This window comes from Nilaparvata lugens, chromosome 7 (genome assembly GCF_014356525.2).
Source record: "Nilaparvata lugens isolate BPH chromosome 7, ASM1435652v1, whole genome shotgun sequence".
NCBI lineage: Eukaryota > Metazoa > Arthropoda > Insecta > Hemiptera > Delphacidae > Nilaparvata > Nilaparvata lugens.
In genome coordinates this window covers 24,786,336-24,809,161 of record NC_052510.1, presented here as the reverse complement: position 1 = coordinate 24,809,161, position 22,826 = coordinate 24,786,336, and the positions used below count along the sequence as shown (strand labels likewise).

General features: G+C 35.0%; 1 non-coding gene across 1 annotated transcript; it reads right to left on the bottom strand.

Annotated features, from left to right (window-relative positions):
- Positions 1-2,016: 2,016 nt before the first annotated feature.
- On the bottom strand, positions 2,017-2,089 carry Trnav-cac. The gene has a single exon. It is a non-coding gene; the product is annotated as a tRNA-Val (tRNA).
- Positions 2,090-22,826: the final 20,737 nt, after the last annotated feature.

The window sequence follows — 22,826 nt, the reverse complement described above, 5'->3', positions numbered from 1 at the left end:
AAAATTATTTAACATTGCTGACTGGCAAATGCTATAGGTAACACGTAGTTAAATAATAGACTTGAATTGGATATAAAATAGGGTATCACAATTATATGTATTGTATTAAGAATTAAGTAATAGTACTTATTTACTGCATTGAAGGGGTAATAATTCTTTGAATATGAAAAATAACTTAAGCAAAAGTTGAAAATATGATGTTCCAAGCCACATCAAATATAATCACTTTCAATTCTACCTTCTAGGCTATATTTCCAAGGTTTTGATTAAAATTGATAAGCTTTTAGAACATTATAGTGAATAAGGAGTTTGAAAGGCTACTCTAATTCTAATTAATACCCTAATAAAGTATTAATTTTAATAGGGCAACTTTAATGGTTAATTGTAGAAAATAACTAGTAGGCCTACCCTAAAATATTCAAAATAAGCATGACCAGTTTCTAATTATGTCATGTCAAGAGAGTCCTTATTGAAAATGTTGAAACTAATCATGTTTCATTTTGGAATATCACAAGGGTACTAGTTACCTTCTATAATTAATAAATATTCATCCATTTTAAAATAGGCTATGTGTTATTTAAAGTACCATAACAGAACTCGTTTATTAAAGCAAGATATAGTTATCTCAACAATAATTATTAGAATTAGTTCGCCTGTTTGAATACACTTTGTACATGTCATATGTGTTAATCTATAATAATAATAATTTCCAATATTCGTATAGCTTTTACTGGTGAAGAGTCCCTAATTGAACATTGCCTGAGAAGGCATATTGATTTAGGCAGTCAATTGGCCTCACGATTCTTATACATGATTGTATATCAGCCTGGACCGTACCCATCCAATGATCAAAAAGTGGACTGCTAAAATAAAATTGCCTAAAAAACGTTTACAATATTGATATCCCTTGGTGTAATATATCCCATAGATTCCAAAAATGCCAAAATTAAAGCACTTATTTATTATTTATTTATTGATTTTTTTTCGATAGAGCTTCAATAGGCCTTTGAAGTTGAATACGGTACTCATAGTAGGTAGGCCTACCTATAAACGATGTGATTCAAAGAACATGCATTGACTCTGAAGGCAATTGATTCTAGTTAATAAAATAATTATAATAATATCTTATTAATAATGGAATGCTTCTAGTTAATAAAATAATATTTTATTAATAATGAAATACAATCAGTTACTTCAAATAATTTACCCTTACAAATTTCAAGCATAGGAAATGAAAAGTTAACTCTTAGATTGACATGCCTATAAAGCATAGAATTTTGCATAATTATTGAAGTAACTAATAATTGTGGAAAAGTTATCTGAGTTTTAAAAAGCAATTAATTCACTTTATTAAATTAAATCTCCAATAATCATTTCAGAATTACCTTTTGGACAACCCAAAAAGTTCATTACCCATAACACATAAAGCAAAATTCATGTCAAAGAACTAGTTCTTTGAATGTTACTGTTTCTGCCCGCCTGGGTGCGCTGCAATCGATTCTGCTTCTGCCCGTTACGAAAACACAGCTTTATTGATCCCTTATCTGCTCAAATCCTCGAAATCCCTGGGTATGGACAGTTCACAATATTATCTTTCATTTTTATAATGAAAAATGACTTGCTTCAAATGAAGTAATGAAGTAACAGAATATTATTGGCAAAACTCAAATTTCAAATAAAAAAAATTGAAAACGTCTTTGATGTTTAATGATTGTCAATATATTTTATATTTTATATTCCAACGCTAGAAAATAGCCATTATCCGGCTTTACCTGAAATCCTTAAATATTAGGATTCTCGTATAATTGAAGTAGTTATGGAATTGAATACGTTTAATGCTTCAGGCAAAGCCAATTAAACATTGACCTATTGCGTCCGATTGATTAATAAAAAACCAATAATTATTTAAGACCTTTTTCATACATAAGATTGATTATGTATTAATTATTATATTTCTAAATTCTTTAGTTTGATTAGAGTATTGGATCAGCAAAGAAAACATTTTCAAAAATAAACTGTTTCCGCCCGGGATCGAACCGGGGGCCTTGTGCGTGTGAAGCACACGTGATAACCACTACACTACGGAAACTTGTTGCTAAGAGAACTTGTTAGCACACTCATTGCTTGAGTGAACAGTGAAGAGAAAGTGATAGGAAATTAGTTATTCAAATGATAAGAGTCCTATTTCTTATAGGCGAGCAATAGGATATAGGCGAGCAATTTCTGTATATCTGTTTATATTTTTAATATCGGAGACTGAGCTTCGCTCTGGAGTACGAAAGCATAAAAAATGTATGCGAGAGAAGAAATTATATTAACATCCATGGTTCATACAGAAATGTTCTATCCATCACAATAAATTGAGATTAATTTACAGAGGAATGCAAAAATTTCCCTCACAAAGGCCCGGTTGCACAAAAGCCGGTTGAATTTTAATCCTGATTAATTTCATGTGAACCAAATAAGAAAAGACAATTTCAATAAGATGGATCTACTGGATTTAATCAGGATTGAAAATAACTCTGATTTTTTGAAACCGGCACTAAGTACCTGATTGAATGATTACAAAAGTTCAACAACTGAGTCATAATTTTGACACAGTCCCACACACATGAACTCGCTCACTCACTTCCATCATCAACAGACGACGAACTAATTATTATCAGCTGTTTCTCCAAGGATGATTAGTAATTATCCTTTTAATGTCTTTCAGCGAGTTTTCCCGGGGATGAGACCTAGTGCAATCGAATTTTTATATTATAAACCTACTATGTTCTGAATTTCGTGAGAATCGTTAGAGCCGTTTTCGAGATCCGGTGAAATACAAACATATAAACATCTAAACATCTAAACATCTAAACATCTAAACATATAAACATACAAACAGAAATTGATCGTTTAATAGTATAGTATATATCTGGTTATTTATGTTCAACGGATCTCGAAAACGGCTCTAACGGCTTTCACGAAATTTGGAACATAGTAGGTTCATGATATAAAAATTCGATTGCACTAGGTCTCATCCTTGGGAAAACTCGCTGAAGGACATTAAAAGGATAATTCATCCTTGGCTGAAACAGCTGAGACTTTCTTCGTCTGTGGATAGTAAAAAGTGAGCGAGTGATTCTGTGGAAAATCAAAATATCGCATCCCCGGAATTCATAAGCTGGCGTATATCCAGCTGTAAAATATAAACACGATAATTTTAGAGAATTGAGTTCTGTTTATCAATAAATAAAAATAACGAGCGAAGCTCAGTGCCCCGATATTAGTAGTGAATATCGGGGGACCGAGCTTTGCTCTGGAGTGGAAAAGCATAGTAACGAAAGATTGAATTATATTCATTTATTCATTTTCTCAGTCGTACAATTATTTTTACAGTTAAATGAGGAGGCACAACAGGCTTATGCCCAGAACTGTCCTTTTTCAAATTTATACTACAGTCCAATAATCAAAGTCTAGGTTAAACTACTATTACTCATCAAAATAACAATTATCCACTCTTCAAAAAACAAACACATGATCAATTACAAATAGATATACTATGAATTTGATTTGGAATGATATAGGCCTACTATGTTTGATACAATATTTGTTAATATACTACTATGTACTATTCTACACTAACAGCATCTAGTTACTATTTTGGACTTTCTGGAGTAAACATGTTTTTTAAAAAAAGATAAATAAACGGAAATAAGTTTTTCTTGCTGTATTTTTCTTCTCGTGAGATCAGCTGAATGATCCCACACATGCACTCGTTCACTCCTTCCCATTACGGTATCGACAGACGACAAAATTTCCAGCTGTTTTTCCAAGGACGTATTTATCCTTTAATGTCCTTCAGCGAGTTATCCCAGGGTTGAGACCTAGTGCAATCGAATTTTCATATCGTAAACCTACTTTGTAAACCTACCAAATTTTGTGAGAATCGTTAGAGCCGTTTTCGAGAACCGTTCACATACGGATATATTTATAAACATAAAAACATCTAAACATATGAACAGAAAATGCTCGTTTAATAGTATAGGATAGCAGTAAAGAAGTTGTAAGTTATAAGATGTTATTCAAGTAAATGGCACTGTGACCAATTTAAAATGTAAAATTATCTTCAAGTTGGTTATCCGAAATCGGTTAACAAGCCGAGCTCTTGCAAGAGCTTTGTCTCCTACTCGTGATTCTATTGATCTATATAGTGTAATCTATACAGCTACTGTAATAATATTAGCATAGGAAAAACAATCCTTGATATTACTTTAATAGTAACTATAATCCATTAGAGACATAGGAGTGATGAAATAAGTAAGTTAACGTTATCTTATGCATGAAATGCGTATTTTGTTATTGAACATTTAAAAAAATTTTTTATTCGAGCTTTTGTGTTTTCACCAAACAAACAATAAGAACTTTGAGGAGGGATGAAAGTGATCTCTTGTTCTGCTTCGAGAGCCTGTGGGTAAGAAATCTGTCAAAAGTTTCTTCAGAGAACATTGAAGATGCCTCCAAAGTCCTCGATGGTCATGTTGAGTCTGCTTGCTCATCACGTAGATGTCCTTGAGATGGTATTCTTGAGATGGATCTTTCACAAGGGAAGCTGAGAAATTAAGGAAATATTGGCTTAAGAAAACTGCGAACACTTCAACAAGGCTGCATGGCGAGCTCGTTTGTTTCTCAAGATTGTGCTTTCTCCATTGATGAGAGTACTGTATTTCTTCTTAGGATCCGTTCGCCCATGCGGAAATATGACTTGGTAATGAGACGGACCCCAAAACTCTTCTTCACTCTTATTGTGGAGGATACATTGTGAGAAGCAAGTTCATCATCGTTATTTGCTTCGACTCTGATGTAAACAATTCACGTTTCAGACTGGAAAACAAGAAATTTCAATGTGATTGAGTTTTGAATTCTATTGATCCTATAGTAATCTATATAATTTATTTCTCTGTTAGAATCATGATTTTCACATTCAAAAAATAATTTAATGGCTTCAATATAGTTGGAATTTATCTTTGACCAACATTATTTCCTTGCAACTAGAAGAATCTTGCATTCTTACCGTAACTATACTTTCTGCAAGGACCTCTCTACTTTGCTATTAGAAATTAACTTAACTTTGAATAATCTTGGCGAGATTTGGCAGAAAACAACAGATAACATGAAGCAAGTAGGTATTCGTTCTTCAAAAGTCAAATACATTCTCTCAGGTGAGAAGATTACAATAGATAAGTTTTAGTTTCAAATCTGTCTTCACTTCCCTCCTTATCTTTTCTCAATTTCTATAAGAATTGACAGATATTTGGAAAATGGAATAAATAGACAATTTGAACTTTATGGATACCTTCTTTCTCTCATACAAGTTAGATAATATTAATCTATTTATTCGAAATTCAAGGCAAGGTATTGTCAACGAATTATTGAGAACGAAAAGGTTCAGCTGGGAAACTATTTAACGAGCAGTTGATTCATAACGAGCTATGGAATAGATTCCAACAGAAATAAGCCAAAAGAAAAAAGAAATTCTATAGCCATCCCCTATTCTCAACGACAATTCTTTTGAAGCTCTTTGAAATTCCCCACGAATTGACGACATATAAGCAGAGGTTTTCACTCTCAAACGAGGAAATAAGCCAGGCAACGTATTGTTTCTTGTGTTTAACAACAGTAGTCCATTGCCAGTTAGGCTTATTAGCCAGAAAGAGTTTGAGAAGAGATGAAACCGAGTTACGGGCTTGGGTTGCCTGCGCGATTGTGTCGCGTCTTACTAGCAACAAAGACTTTTGTGGCGCTTTTATTTGGGGGATGCACATTTTTCCAGCGCCGAGCCGAGCCCTTTTTCCATAAATATGATGGCCGCGCGGTATAGTGATTACTATTTGTGTAACCCTACTACTGAAAGACGCATATTTATTCTCTTCTTATTGTCGTCGAGCAGTGTTCATTGAAAAGAATCCATACCATTTTGCAAGTAGGAATACTGTTGTAAGTAATATCAGGAAATGATGCTCTCCTACTGATGTGTCTTCTTTTATGCGTTGCGCTTCTTTCTCCCCCGATTCTCTCTCTTGCAAATATGACATTTCCTTTATCTTCCCTCCCTCTTCTTCCCTCCTACAACTCCTCCATTAAGCCACCGGTGCGATCAGACATCAGACATCAGCTTCAATCATTCATGTAATCTGCAGCGAGTGGAGACGGACTCATTTTCCTAGCCATTATCTTGAAAACAACAACTTGACAGAAGAAAAACAATGCCCGATAGTTACTTGACATCATGCAAGAGAGCACTGCATGCCATGATTGAAAAGAAACGATGCGTTAATAAATGATTCGAGCCCAAAAAAGGCAAACTGAGAGGTCTGTATTGTACCCTTCTAATATGAAAATGCAGTCAGAGCAAGATGTCGTGGTGAACCGGGAAGTGGGAGTATATGGTACGGAAGATTCCTCCCAAATTCCCCTGTATACTGAGTTCATGAAGTGGATAACTTCGGATGATGGAACCTGTCTCTGGTTTTTTTTCTGTGGTAGTTGAAAGGTTGTTGTTAATAAACTAGAGACTTTCAAGCCTTAAGTAATGTGTAGAACGAAAAAGATAAAAAATTAGTAGATTGGAAGAAATAGTGAACGAAAAGAATCAGGATTTTGAAAGGAGGTAAAGCGCATTTTCAACTATTTTTCCAATTTGTAATTACTGTACATGCATGAGTAACTCTCAACACTATTGATTGAATCATCATGATATAATGTAACATATTATTTTATTCATCACTCATACATGGTATTATGAGTTAATTGGAAATGAGATTTTCAATAAAATCTCATCAAGCTAACGAAAATAAATACATCATGCAGTATAATTAACATTCAAGCTAGTTCTTTTTCCATTATCCAATGACTCTTATTATCACAGGTGCGTTACATGAAGGCAGATAAATACATGCATTTCATTCAAAAACTTTCTCTGTTGAGCATAAATACTCATCTCAGTTTCATTATTCTCTTGAACAACACACCTGAAAAACGTATTACCAAAAAGGAGGAAATCCAGAATACAATCGAATTGGATTTAAGATCTACTTTGCTTCCAAATATTGAGTACTCTAATACCTTGTGCAAATAGAAGGACAATCCAATCAGCATTAACGCCTTGTATTATCATGGATCATGGCATTATTTCATTCTTTTGCATTGTTCCTGGTTTTTGAAGAATAGAACTCGACCAACCAGATTTGTTTAGCACTTGAAAGATGTTTTACAAGGAGAGACCGACGCGCCGTAGAAGTGAAGAGTACTTGCCGACTCTGACGATTTAAGGGGAGAGAGTCATCTCTTTGGGCTGCAATTCATCACATTTCGGCGGATAGAGAACTACAACGGACAATGGAGAATCCAAAGAATAATGAATGAAGATTTGAAATTAAATTGAAGGGCAGAAATGAATGAACAGTTTATTGAGAGCTCTGTAAATAATCGTGAATTTGACTGCTACGTTGCTACTCAACTTTCGTAACCTTCAAATAAAATTCATATCTTCCATGCTTTTGTGAGACCCTCTGCGACAAATGACTTTAATGTCATTTCACGTACTTTGTGCGCTTACTACACTTCATAGCAATACCGTCAAGATTCTCCCTTCATTCCCGTCTCTTGTTATATTTTTCACATAATTATACTCCCTCCAAGTATCTTACTCACAATCTTTCTGAAGAAAACAAATATCACGGAACCATCAATATGTGCTCCATTTTAATCAAATTTCCAATATTTGCTTATAAGGCCTTTTCTATTTTGTAAACTTTATGCAATAATTACTTAGAAATTGCTCATTACACACTTATTGAATAAATCATTAGGTTACTAGACTCCTTCAGTAGATCTTAATTCATTTTAGGTGAAAATTGTAATATATGTTCAATGTTGGAATCACTTCTTATGTCTGATTATTTTTTATCATTTTGTCAATGTACACCGTTTTTTTTTTTTTTTTTTTTTTTTTTTTTTTTTTTTTTGAGAAGTGTTTTTTTGAATATATGAGAATAGTTACACAACCTACATTCCAACAATAAGAGCTTTTGTTCTGTATTATATTTAATACAAATGACAAAGAACAGAAGTTAAAAAACTTGTTTTTCAGATACAATGCAATTTTCCCAATTGTGTAATTGTGTATTGTGATCCCAAGAATAAATGAATATTCTTCAATGTTTCTTTCCATTACGAACTGCTTGTTAATAATCACTTTCGAACACTTAAATTAGAAAGGGTCCACAAACGTAAGTAGAACTTATATCTTTTATTTATGAAAATCAGACTGCTATCTCGTAATTTAAGTGTTCAAAAGTGAATAAAGAAATGTTTTAAATAAAAACAGGTATTAGCTCGACAATTCTACAGTCCGAAAATTCATTCTCTGCGGACTCCAATATAGTATAAGAATGATTGATTGATTTGCTGCCTTTATTGAAAACCTAAGAGGGCGAAGCTAGGGCGCAGCCGGCTTCTCTTACTCTTTACCCTCCTACAATTCCAAGCTACAACTAAAACAAAACATCATGAAACAATAGATGAATGAGATTAATTGCAGATTCTCACTTATCTTACAGTAACATGAATCTTGCTATCTACAATCTAGAATTTTTCGCTGCAATGCCTCCAAACAAGATCCACGGAGTAACGAGGGGAGAAATGTTGGACGGGACTGTGAGACAAACCCACGAACGGCGCAGTGATAGCAGACTGGAGTTGTGACTCTCCAGAGCACCAGCATACGTTAGCTCGTCAAGTACTGGTCTAAATCGATGAAGCACCTGAGCATAAGACGATAATAATTTGCCAATTAGTGACGACTGGACAATCAATCACTCAGCTGAGAGCTTACTTGAGGAGGCCTTCTAATTGGATTGAGGGTCATCTTGCATCGGACACTTCTTGAGAGGTTCTGATAAACCGACTGCTGTCCTCCCTACTGTCCTTATCAGACCCAGACCTTCCAGTTAATTGAATCATGTAGGTTTAGCAACTTCTGAAGATGTCTTCGAATTACTTCTGCTCAGTTTCCCTGATGCAATATTGTCTTCTTTCATTATCTTATATTGAAGTATATAATAATAACAACAGATAAAGGAGTTTAAACTAATAGATTGATGGTTTGATAATTACTTCTTGGCCAGTGATAACAGGAGGTCAATCCAAACAATAGTCATGAGCTACAGTTGCACTTTATAAAATTATTTGCACTTTATCAACCTAACTGGTTATTACTCCAATGTATTGAGCAAAATTTGAAATTTATCGAAAAAACATGGCTTACATCGGTTTGAACTGAAAAGTACAGTTTTTTAAAATAACAAGCAGACCCAAAACTTAAACGTTTGCAAAGAGTATTATGTTTAGTCAGATTCAATGTACTAAATTTTCAGTTTTGTAATTATTTTTTCTTCACTTCACTAGAACTGATCTCAGCAAATAATAAGAATAGATTCAATCTAGCTCTATCCACTATTATGGGTGAAGAGGTGACTTTTTACCTTCACCCGGTAAGTAAATCTTAATAAGCTCTCAGTAAACCCTATTGGGGGATGATATTTCGCTCACACTTATCCACAAGCCACAAGAAAAGGAATGGTCAATTGGTGAGAGAATGGCTTCCTATAAGTTGTCTTTTTATTGACAGCTGGACGACACAATACAAATGAATGTGTTACTCGGCGTCCTCTTATCCGTTTTATCAATCCATGGTCTTTTCTGATCCCCTCATCACTGTTTACAGCTTTCAATATCTGGGGAGCGAAGATATTGACGCCGCCGCTGATGTTTTGAGGGATTCCGTTCTTTTCTCGCCTATTTTCGTGTATTGTTCTGGTGTGAAGAAGATAGAGAAGGGATAAGAAAGAGAGGGAGTTTCACTCAGTACTTCGGGAAGTAAAGAAGATAAAACAGGGAGGTTTTCAATGGCGGAAAATCTGGCAATCTGGCAGAGATATCTTCCAAGTGCCCAGTCGTCACAAGTGCACCGCTAGAAAACCCACCGACTTCACTCACATTGCTTACATCTTCATTCTCGACGACGACCCACCCCTCCCCATCCACTTGTTTCGTTCTTTGTGACGCGCTCCATTATTGCTTTTGTCCCTCATTCTTAGCCAGCCTCCTTAATCAAGGTTTATACTCTGCAAAACTCTCTATCCTCAAATACAAAAAAGAACAGACGTATATATTATAGTACCTACAAAAGTGGGTTACCGTTTTTTTTTTTTTTGGCTCTCGGTTTCACGAGCCTCACCCACAAGTTTCGCTCCCTCCGGTTTTTTTGTCATTCGTCACCCTCGTACTCACATCCACCAGCTGGACACCAAAGCCTCTCAACTACGTTCTTATCATTGTCGGAATACATTCGTAATAATCAACCCGACAAAAAGGTTTCAACTCGAGTGAGTATTGCGAGTGCAGGCTATGTGCCCCAGCCCTAATTACTCTGCTATAATACTTTATTGTTCATAGGGTTCGAACCAGATGTGAGATGTCGTTCGTCAGAGATGTTCAGATGGTGACTGGGGTCGGTTATTAAGTTGAATCTTTTAGAAACCGAATCAGAATGATCGAAGATTTCAATTGTTGTTTCCTTTCAAACTATTCCGAAGTCCTTTCTAGATACTCCAGAGCTTGAGTAACTGGACACTGTACCAGATAGATCTGGAGGATTAGAGTTTTTAGTTTTTTCATTTCTTTGTCTCCACTCACCACAATAATCTATGCTAGGATAACATAAAATACAGAAGTAGCAGCTTCCAATCTGCTTCAAAATAGTCATATCAGGCAGTTCTCTGATGTGATAGTACTGTATTTCAAGATGGTATTCTATGAGAGTCACTCTCCCATCTCTAAATCAGACTCACTTGCAAGCCTTCTAAACCTCATTCATCTAATTTTCTGAACCGATTCTCGTTTTTATACTCAGGCAATATTGTGTGACATGAGTGAGGTATTGTATTGACTCTCAATTTCTATTGATCCGAGGCTTCCAGTCAAAAGGCGCAGCTTTCAGAAAGGAAATTGAATGATAGCATTTGACTTCACCCGTTCTGTACTGCACTTCCCGGTTGACATGAGGGAGGGGGGGGCGATGTTGCCATTATTGTTGCTGCGACCTTTTCGCAACTTGCTACAGCAACATGTCACTTCACTTGACAGCAAAGGCAAGTGTCACATTTACACACACAATAAGAACACCATGCATTCTAATATTCGGCCGAATATTGTTGTGCAAGTGATTTAAATTGTGTAAAGGGTTTGTTCAATCGTGTATGAAATCGCAGCAAAGAAAAAACAGGGAAGTGTTGAAAAGGGCGGTCGCTTTTTTCATTAAAGGGTTGAAATGAAAAGGGATCAAAAGAATCAATCTTTGACGCGGAACGGGAACTTATGAATGTGTGAGTTGAGCGCTTTGTGCGATCGCCGCGTTGATTCCGAAAAGAGATAATCGACAGAAAAGATGTCGATGAAAGGCCCCGATGAAAAACTGTTGCCGGCCCCGGAAGTGACCTGTTAATCTTACGCGTGATCTAAACACGTCTTCATCGCAGTATTCAGCATCAATAGTGCTTCCGGTAGCAGGTCTTGTGTGTAGTGCACTAACAATTAACCGCGACACAATCAACTTATTTGCTACACCTGTGGTGGGAACAGAACATGTCTCTGAATTATTATCTTCTACAGCAAGAATCAAGATTGAAGTATTTATTCAGCAAATTCGAAGGAGAGTTCTTAGAATCTGGCATTTATTATATATATTTCCAATGGGCCTTTTAAAAAAATGAGGTGTAACTGGTGGAGGTATTTTTAACCATACACCACACCTGACATCATTTCTGTAACCGGAGATATCTTTGTCTCTTTTTGATTGATCTTCCAAAATATGAAATATATAAAAATACATGTGGTTTAGTAGACATTCTTGCAGTCTATCCCACCGCTGCTCACTAATGTAAACGGAGGGGGGTTGTTTCTTCTCTTCTATAATATTTACCAAAATTATGCTATCAAATCATCTACCGGTATTTGAATCCTCGATTGGTTGGGAGCTTTTAGTGGATTCGTTCATTCAAATGCACAGATTATCATCATTATCATAAATTGTCACCTATTATAGCAACTAGCAACTACGAGCCAGGAACTTCAATGAAAAATACTAATAAAATTCAACTTCAGGTTTATTGAACTAATAAAACCTTATTAATAGGTAGAACGAATTAATAAAAGTCTGGTAACATGTCAAATTTCCAAACAGAACAAAGTTATTCAGCAATCGATTCAGGTCAAGAAGACATACTCAATTTTTACTCTATACATTTTGGGAACCTGCTAACTTGCTGCATTTAAATTTGGGCCTCGGTCATTCCATGAGACTAAATTTTTGAGCTTAATAAGAAAAACAACAAAAGTTCGGCACTCACCATTTTAACAATATTCAAACTTGGACTCTTCAGAAACACTCACATACCCTCACTATACTTGAACTCACACACACAAATAATTTCCTGATTCTACTCCTACTAACTCTATAAAATTTGGTTTCCTATTCAACTAGATAAAAATTACCGATAACTGGAAACATAACAATTTGTCCCTCTGAATGGGAAATGGGCCCAATCAGAGGACCGAGGCTCGCACACCGTTACATGTTTTCCCAGTTACGTCTCAATTCCACCTGTGGCCTTTCCACTGAAAATTATTCCCCCTCCACGAGCGTTGAGCATAACTTCCAGTGGAAAAGCCAAAGCTGCAAAAAAGTCAATGCTCGTACAATTTTCAAATACAGTGGCTTTTTTGACATGAAATTGAAACTGCACTTGAAAAATGCACGAAATTTGCTTTAATTTTGACAACTAAGCAACAAGTTAGCAAATTCAAACAAGACAGAGTCAATTCTCAGACTCAAATGCAGGGTTCAACAAACAGTAAAAATCAAAGTTCATTCCAGTTCAAAAACCTGAAAAATAATATAAGATACACAAAACAACTACAATACTACCCTCTCAATATCACACTATTACAGGGGAATCGTCGGTTGGGTTGCCTACTTGACCAAGTGCAGGGGTTCCAAAACACTATTTTTTTGACGCCGCACAGGATAGGTTAGATGGTACCATTATTGGTTATAATATCGACTTCTTGATGATTCAATTAATTCTTTCAATACTATGATGTAAACTTGCATAAAAAAGTTCAAAACTGTTGAACAATATTTCCAAATTTAGTAGCATAATATCTAGGAATGACAGAAATTAAAAATTAAAGTATCCTATCTTTCAACTTCATTTTATTCAAAGTAAGGGTACTTTGATTTTCAATTATTATGTAAATACGAGTTGCCCTCAACAAAAAAAGTGAATATCTAGGAATTACAGTATTAGTCTCACTGCGCTATGTAATTCATACACATTATCAATGTCTTCTCTAAATCCTACAAGGAATCTTCCTTTTGCCGATTTTTCTGCTTCACCTACTGTAGGCTACTCATGGTGGAAGGGGAACATAATTTGCTTGGAATAGTTTCAGTTCCAATCAAGCCGCGGCCGAATTCACATTTAAAATCCAAAGGTAGCCTCGGGCCTCGAGGGCTCAAAATTAACGTGTGTGTTGAATTTGTTTGCTGTTTAAGTTTGTTAATATGTATTATTTTTCGCCGTGAGTTAAGTTGAAGTAGTTTATTGATTATTTGAAGTGAATATGTCAATGTTTGTTTAAATTAGTAAGTTATCCGGGAGTAATCAGTGTAGTGAAAATTTCTAAATAGTAATGAATTTATAAATTGATCGATTGTTAGTGCCATTATATTTTCTAGCTCATGCTAAAAACCTTGAATGACCGAGTCCCTAGTATCATAAATTTGTAATTGAGAAATGAGTAAAGTCCACGCTACCTTCGTGAACAGTTAGAATCCAAATAAGCAGTTAGCAAAATCTTACAAGCAGTCATCTTGAATTTTTAGAATGTGCAATGAACCGATATAGATTATTTTTGTTATTGTCCAAATTTAATTAGTTTAATTCATTTAATAAAACTTTACAAGTTTAATAGAGTGCTAAAGTTTGTTGTTTAATAAAGTGCCATGACTCGCCCTTTAGAATTTAGAGATCTCTTAATTCTACCCCATTCTGGGTCGGTTACAGGAGCATTAATTAAATGTTCATTAATAATTATTATCTATAAAATTATGAAAAGGAAATCATCTCGTTATTATTTCTAATTGAATAAATTACCAGTTCCTTAATTTTAAAATGTATATTAGTAGAGTGCAGTAGCTTATATTTATTTTTTGTAAAGCTTATTTTGTTTTTGGAAAATAATAAATTAAAATTCAAAAATAATAACATTGTTCTATAAATAATGTTCAAATTTAAAGATCCTGAGACTTACAACATCAAAAAGTAAGTTTATATTATGTTCATAAATATTTTTTACTTATCTGCTTGCTCTATCACCATGTTTGAATGTCACGTCATGACATTAACAACCAACTATAGTGAGGTCCACGTTATAATGGCAGTGGAGAATCATAGCAGAAGTGCGTTGCCAATACTCTGCCTTGCCACTGCCTTCTATAGAGGATAGCTGATACCGGTATATTTGATGTACAGTAGGATTCATTCTTTTTTCTAAATGATCAATTATATTTTATGCGACAAGAAAATATTTCAATGAAGAGATGGAAATTAATGAGAAATTGCTTTTATTCAAATGCTAATATTAATAAATGATTATTATTAAACGAAAATCCAGATTAAATGCTGCAAATCACCCCGAAGACTTCTGCTACTGCAAATATTGACAACAGGATTAACAGATAGATGAAAATTTGATGAGAGCTACTATTCAAAAATTATTTGTCATATCAGAAGTCTTCGGGGTGATTTGCAGCATTTAATCTGGATTTTCGTTTAGTTACAATTATTTTTTAATGCTTAAATAATAATTTCTCATAATTGAGATTGAATATTTTTTTAATTAATTATATTCCTACAAATGTCAAAACATGATCTGGCAACGTTGCAGAGCTAGGAAAGAATAGCGCCTTCTGCTTTGTCGAATGATAGACAAGGATAACAACACCATTGTCAATGGAATATTGCTGCCATTATAAGGTGCATTAATTGCTGCCTCTCTATAGAATGCTACTCTAATTTGATTGCATCAGCTCCACAAGTTCATGACAAAAAAAATGATCTATTTCTATTGGTGCGACGCTTCAAAAATCATGGTATTTTGTCAAAAATAGGAGTGCGTGTTGTTTGGAGCGTGATTAATAGTTTTCCAGCACGAAACACCGAACAGACCATTACTGTCTTTCGCTTTTTCAGAGCAGAATCTCTTATTCATAATATATTATCATAATCGTGCATATTTCATGATCCTTCATGGTGCTATTACATGATTGGCCTTTGATCCTTTTACTTCTACTCTCCGGACTCCTTATTTTGAATTGAATATTTTTCAGATGTATCCGTAGTTTAATTATTCTCTAGTCTCCTTTATTGAACCAAAGAAATAGAATACAGCACATCATGTTGGAGTGTCAGAATAGGAGGTTATGTGGTAATTGGCAAGATGTGGTTGAAGTTTCGCCGCATTTGTGGCATGGATTGAGGCTCTGGGTGTGGCTCTTTTAAGCTGGAGATGTAGTGGACAGAAAAGGTTTCCATAACCAAAACAAGGAAATAAAATCTATGCTAATTTAAGTGATTCTTTTCAAGTATATATCCTATTATATTAAGCGAGCAATTTCTGTATATATCTGGTTATTTTTATATATGGTTATTTATGTTTTACGGATCTCGAAAACGGCTCTAACGATTTTCACGAATTTGAAACATAGAAGGTTTATGATAATAAAGATTCGATTGCACTAGGTCTCATTATTTGGTAACTCGCTGAACGACGTCAAAATGATAATTCATCCTGGGAAAGCAGATGATAATTTCGTCGTCTCTCGATAACAGAAGATGCGTGTGCCTGTGTGGGAGAGAGAGAGAATTATTTCCAGCTGTGTAATCATAATCAATCAGCGAGAAATTTTATTTAGCTAGACAATTTGTTCGATTTGATCAACATAATCTGATTTGTTGACATGACATGATAATCCTCCTAAACTAGAGTATATCATAATTTTCAAAGTTGATCATTATTTGACAATTTCAAGTGTTTAGTGAGTGTTATTTTGTTATTTAATTTGGTTTGTATATAATCTAAATTATTTTTTTTTGTTTTCAAATTTTTGAACAGAAAATTAAACCTGAATTCAAGTGTATGGAACATAACCTACTTTCTGGACTATTTATAGTGTATAAATAAAAATTCGGGAAAAAAACAGTTTTGGGCTGTGCCTGTTAGTACTTCCCCAATCATTTTAAAGAATTGTGTTTGGTTTATCAAAAGTCAATAAATAAATAACGAGTGAAGCTCGGTGCCACACGACAAATCAATCAAATAAATGTTTTAGGATGTATCAATATAGTTTAATTCTCCATTTTCCTTTGTTGAACCAAAGAGATAAAAATAAAATAGAATTGAATTTGTCATTAGCCTAGATATTCTAGATATGGAATGCATCGACCATGACAATTTCAATCAGTTAAATATGCATAAAAACATCAAAGAAGAATTAAAGGTCTATAAAGCCAAACAATAAAACTGGATCCATAAATTATCATTTTGGAATATCAAAAATTGTGATGTACCAGTAGTGGCCAGTATGACACCCCTTCAATGTCACACAACTGCTATGGCTCTGCAACTGACAGGTGGGCTGAAGGCTATGTGGCCACATCACGTGTTTACCCCCCCCCCACCACTGGATGGGTCATAGCCCCTTTCGAGTTCACGCCCTGCTGACCACGTGATAGGGGTCACCCCCACCGTCTGCCTGGGGGCGCCAAATTTTAATTAATGCCCTTCCGCCAAGTTATCAGTGGCCCGCGAATTTTAAATTTGCGTAATCGTAAAACACCGGCGGACGGACGCTGGTCAATCGAATTCAAATTCCAATTATTTTTTCGGGAGAACTCGTCGATACGATTCGTCGGTAAATTAGCCTGCAAATTGTGCTAATTCTGTTTTGGAAATTGGGGCCAGGTGAAGTGTGATAGGAAGAAAGAGGGGGTGAGATTGATGGAGGTGATGAATAAGTGACTTTTAGAAAGTTGAGCTTTATTTTTTTTTACATAATTTGACTAGCAACTGGTAGTTGAGTGGAGTTTTCCAAAACTACTAGTTTAAAAACTTCATCAACATCTAAAAATTTCATTTTTTATGTTTTTTCATGGTAAAAATCTTAATTGTGAACTCATATTTAGACATATCTCAATTTTAACCATTATTTATTGAGTAAATATAATAATGTCTACAGTTTTGAGCGAATGTCTGATTTTCGTTCCTCTAGCTGGACTGTCTTAATCCAGTGGATAAATGAATACTGGTTTTCTGGAATCTATTTTTAAGTTCACCATCGAAAAATATTCTCAAAGTACCGTAATCATAATACTATTATGGTGCATTTATTACATAATAATACAATATCTGATACAACATTATTCTGTTGCTCTGTTTCGCCTTGCATGATATTTTTCAGCATATAAATTAGAAATATTTGAATCAATATATTCATTGAATAGATCTTTTATGAATCAGATTACACGTGCCTCTTCTCATTATTTGTTCATGTTTAATCATAGGCAGCGTGAATTGTGAATGTAAAATGTTGCTTGCTTGGTCACATATTTATCAATGTCAATAATAATATTGCTTCCATTGAGTATGCCATTAGCAATTTGGGAATTTCATGCATCCATGCATGTTGTATACTTTATCAATTTTCAACTAATAATTTATAATTTCCATATGCCTGTATTATTGCTCAATTGCATGCTGCTATGTCGCGTAAAATGATACTACCACCCTCTCATTTTAAACCAAAAAAGCTTGGTTTGGACTGATAATGATCAGATCAAATCAAAATGGAGCTGAAAATGAATCCTTAGTAATTAAGCAGAATGATTTATTATAGCTGGAAGGCTTATTGTAGGTGAATATAGTTGTTTTTGCGTGGAAACAGCCCTGTATAATTTACCTGTATAATGCATACCTTTTTGTTTCTATAATGATTCGTATTGTTTGTTTTTTCATGAACTGATGTGTGATTAGATTCAACCAATTTTTTCATTTTTTTATTACTCAGTTTAATATCTCTCAAATGGATCATCATTTTTCGAAATGGAAACAGAAGAGTAGCTAATAATTTGTCAAGCATCTTCATCAACAGGTATGACTTGCATAATTAATAGGGGAACTGAGATAAAATTTCAAATTTCAAAAGATTCAGACATTTTTGAGATTGGATTTGAAATTTATGATATATTATAAATAATCAACCTTTATTCGCTAAGAAAATAGATATTATGCATGTATCCTGATATTTGCAATTTGAAACAGTAATGTATATCTATTGAGCTCAATAATTTCATTATTTGTACTTTAGATATCATCCAATTGACTTGAGAAGTTTTAAAACTGTAACTCTGATATCCTTTCTGGACTCAAGACTAGTCATTACACCACAACAGAATAAGATGACTCATCAGTTCGTTCAGTAAGTACCAAAAAAGTCTCTCAAATCGCCTCAATGTGGGTGAGTAATTGTGAACTTTATTAGTGGTATGTAAACATTTAGAGCTCTCTATTATGGTTCATAAAATTTCCATTCACGTTTTTCCAATTCATTTCACAAATTTTTCATTCAAAGTTAGGCATTTTTGTCACCCATCATATTTTCATTGATTATTTATTTCACTATCCTCATACATTTGTGTCTTGGTGACAATTTTAAGTGGATGATGCACATTCGTCTGATCAGAATTAGAATCTAAAGGATGGTTCGAATCAAAAAAGGATTTTCATCATTGAAGAATAAAAGAGTGCATTCGCATTTTTATTTGAGATTTATCAAGTAGAAGTATGGAGTTGGTATTATTCCATTTTGGGGAAATTCCGGAATTGGAAGGATTCGTTTAACAAGAAGGTGCATTATTGTAATAAATGTTAATACTGATTAGTGAATATTAGTCAATTGCTTAAGAAAGATTTAGGTAAAGACCATTAGTTTTTTCCCCAAAACCTTTTCTAGTACCGTACATGATTGGATAAATAACAATGAACCCGATTTGAATTAATTAATACAAATTAATTTGATTCAAAAAATTAGTGGAAGTATATAAGTGTGATAATTTGGTAGCAAATGAACAGTGTTTTTAGGGTTTAATAGCAGTGAAGGGAATGAAAATATTCCAGGTTCAACAAGGAATTCTGAATGTGTTGAAAGAGTAGTTGGTTAACGCCTTTTATCAAATAGAATGACATGTTTGAATAGATGTGATAATGTTTTGCGATGTACATTTTGTTAGCGTGTCATTCACGTTTCTCCAAGCCGGAGTGGCACTACTTGTCCCGTCTTCTCACCATACTCGGGCGACTACTCTCAGGACGATACAATGAATTATGATCTATCATTATATTCTATATAATCAGGTTCTATAGTTATAATTACATGAACTGTTAATACTGTCCTCCATTGCAAGTACAAGAGAAGAGACAGAATATTTGAGAGAGGAGATCTGGACAGTATTACTGAACCATCCACGACGAGACATATAGACAAAGACAGAGTGGAAGTGATAATGAGAGGGTAGAAGTGAGAGAGGGTAGCAGACAAGGACAGAATGCAGTTGGTGCCACGTTAATGGGGAATTAAGAAAACATCAAAGCGAGACATGCACAGTATGCAGTCTGTATGTGGGGAGCAATTAGATGCGGCCGGATCAGTGTGTCTTTGTCTACGCATGAGAGTTGGCAGATTCTGTCTTTGTCGTCGCATGAGAGATGGCAGATTCATTAGATCCATCGACGTCGTCGTCAGATGCAGTCAGGATGCATTTATAAAGGCCCAGCAGAGATGATCCACTTTGCGGCCTAATTGCATTGGTCTGCAATGCAATGCAACGATCGCGATGCAACGCAGGATTATGCACTGATTAGAGGTGATCTGATGCAGCAGCACTGCAGCGCTGCAACTAAACGCATTAAGCACGAATCCGCTTAGAGAGTCTCATATTGTGACTATCAGACACTACCGTACGTTTTTGCGTGTTTAATGGTTTTTGTAGATCGAGCAGCATTACAATTATCTGTCTCAGTTGATTGATAGCAGTCAATGTTGCTGACCTCATGATATACAATGGAATTTCAATAACGAAATGAAAATGGGAGTATCCTTATATGAGTGGAGAATGAATCACTATAATCATTTGTTGCTACACTCAAATACTATTAATATTTCAAAAACTTTGGTGAAAAATTGAGGAATATTTGTTATTGTGAAAAATATTATGATGTCTGAAATAATATTATGAGGCTGATTATTTCCGAAATGGCGAATATAAACAACAGAATTGGAGAGCTGTTGAATGCTACATCACAAAAAATCAGAACCTACAAACTAGGTTCAAGCCTAAAAGCCTACAGAATCGAACCTACAAAAATCAATTGCAGGAATTGTCTAGCTGTGTAGATTGATTAGCATTACAATAATCTGTCTTAGTTGGTTGATAGCAGTCATTATTAGACTCAGCATGACCTCATGATAGGTCAATAGGTTTTCAATAACGAGATGAAAATGGGAGTATCCTTTCATAAGTGGATAGTAGATTGCAATAATTTTGCAATTTTGTTACAAAATAAGGAATTTATAAAATTATTGTGAAAAATAAGGGTCTGATGATTTCTGAAATGAGAAATATAAACAACAGAATTGTATAACTACATCACAAAAAATCAGAATCTACAAACTAACTTTGAATTGCAGGAATTATATTCTGCTAGCTTTTGGCTGGCGTACGATACAATATAATCTAGGAGATTGACAAACAACATGGAAAATACAAGAAAAGTAATAAAAGAAGAGTGAGTAGAACTGGATGGTAGGCCTTCTGACTTTCTGGTGATGTGCAAAGACTCGATTGACGAAAGCAAATATAAATATGTGGCTTGTGGCAATTTGCATGACAAACACGAGAATGGTGTAGTGTGTAGTGTATACTGAATGATGGGGTCTTGAGCTCCCCATGCAGATCGCATATGGTAATTTTCACAGCTCAGGGTACAGAGAGTGACTTTGAGGAGAAGAAGAAAAGAGAGAGAGGAGATGCTCGGCTCCACTGGCGCCTATAGTGGAGTAGCGTCTTGGGCGCGCTTTTGTTATCATTATTATTTTGGTAGACGGCGCGCGCCAATTTTAAAGATAAATAGAAATCGGTTGACGTTGAAGAAGAAGAGGCGCCAAATTGAATTGCTCTCTTTCAAGGAAACGCAGCGTGTCATTTTCCGCCTGACGGTAGCCTACAGTGCGACGTGTCGTTGGTTTTAGTGGCTCGTCGTTCCAATGCGTGTCTCTGGAGTGTGCAATCGGTACTCAACATGGATGGGATGGCGAAGAGCGTTGTGTGGACCTGATAGTAATATTATGAATTGAATGTGTAGTATTCCATTGAGTCGATCGAGATTGTGGCTAAAAATTATTCACGTACGAGCCTTATCACAATTGAGATTATGATGTTTGATGGTCCTTGTAAAACTTATGATGAAACATTTTGAAGAGAAGATTTTAATTGAAAGAGAGTGAAATGAGATTGAGTTCCGTGTAAAACCTTGGTTGGATAGAAATTATACATAGAGCCCATTCTCCGCTTATTAAACTCAGCACTATACTTCGATATTTTAGTATTTATATACTAAATGTACCATTACTACACACTCTAAAAACGTTTTATTCCGACTTCGACACCATTCAGCCATTATACTAGAGAATTAAACCCCGGGATCAATATGTAATGTTCAAGGGATGTCGGATGGTAAATGTATTTTACTTATCAATAGGTCAAAAAAAATGTTTGTTATCTGCCTTGAGTAGGCCTACAGCATCAGTGTACAGTGTTTCTTTCACAACAGTTGAACGAGTGGAGTTACGCTTGTAGGTAACCTGATTGTTAAGCCGCGTTTACACCGGAGTTGGCAACCAATGATTGCCGACATTTATCGGCAATTTTGAGTTGCACGCATTAAAACAACTGCAACTCGCATTGCCAACCGTAGTTGGAGACCGATTTTGCGAGTTGGCAATCGAAATTTGGTTTTCCGACCGGAGTCGGTAAAGATCAAAGGCGGTTGCCAACCCCGGTTGGCAATGCGAGTTGCAGCGCTAACTTGAGTTGCAACTTGAGTCTGCAACTACCCCGCTACCCCTCCCGCCTGTTGGCTCCACGTGGTCGCGCTGCGTCAGTTCCTCAGTTCAAGCAGGCTAGTCGTCGTGACTTGTTGTGTTTGTTGTTTGGTTGTTGTTTGTGCTAGTGCAATGTAAGCTATAATGTAAGCTAAGCTATACATTACTCAAGCTAAGCTATATATTTCTTAAGCTATAGAGTTTCTTTGTTTGATTTGGAGTTTTTTTGATGTACCGTATACATTTATTTCTAATTTTATGAATTGTGTTACTTTGGAACATTAACTTAACTTTGTGTTCATATTTTATTAACAAGTCACTACCAGGTTGCAACTTTTTTTGTCTAGATTTATTAACAATTAACTTTTGTCTAGATTTATTCAACTCAGTGCACAATGTAAACAAATAAAAGGAATCTAAAAATAACAATATTTAGTAATTTTCTTTCTTTGCTCACCTGTATGTTATCCTTCAGGAAACCTATAACAGCCTCACAAATCTC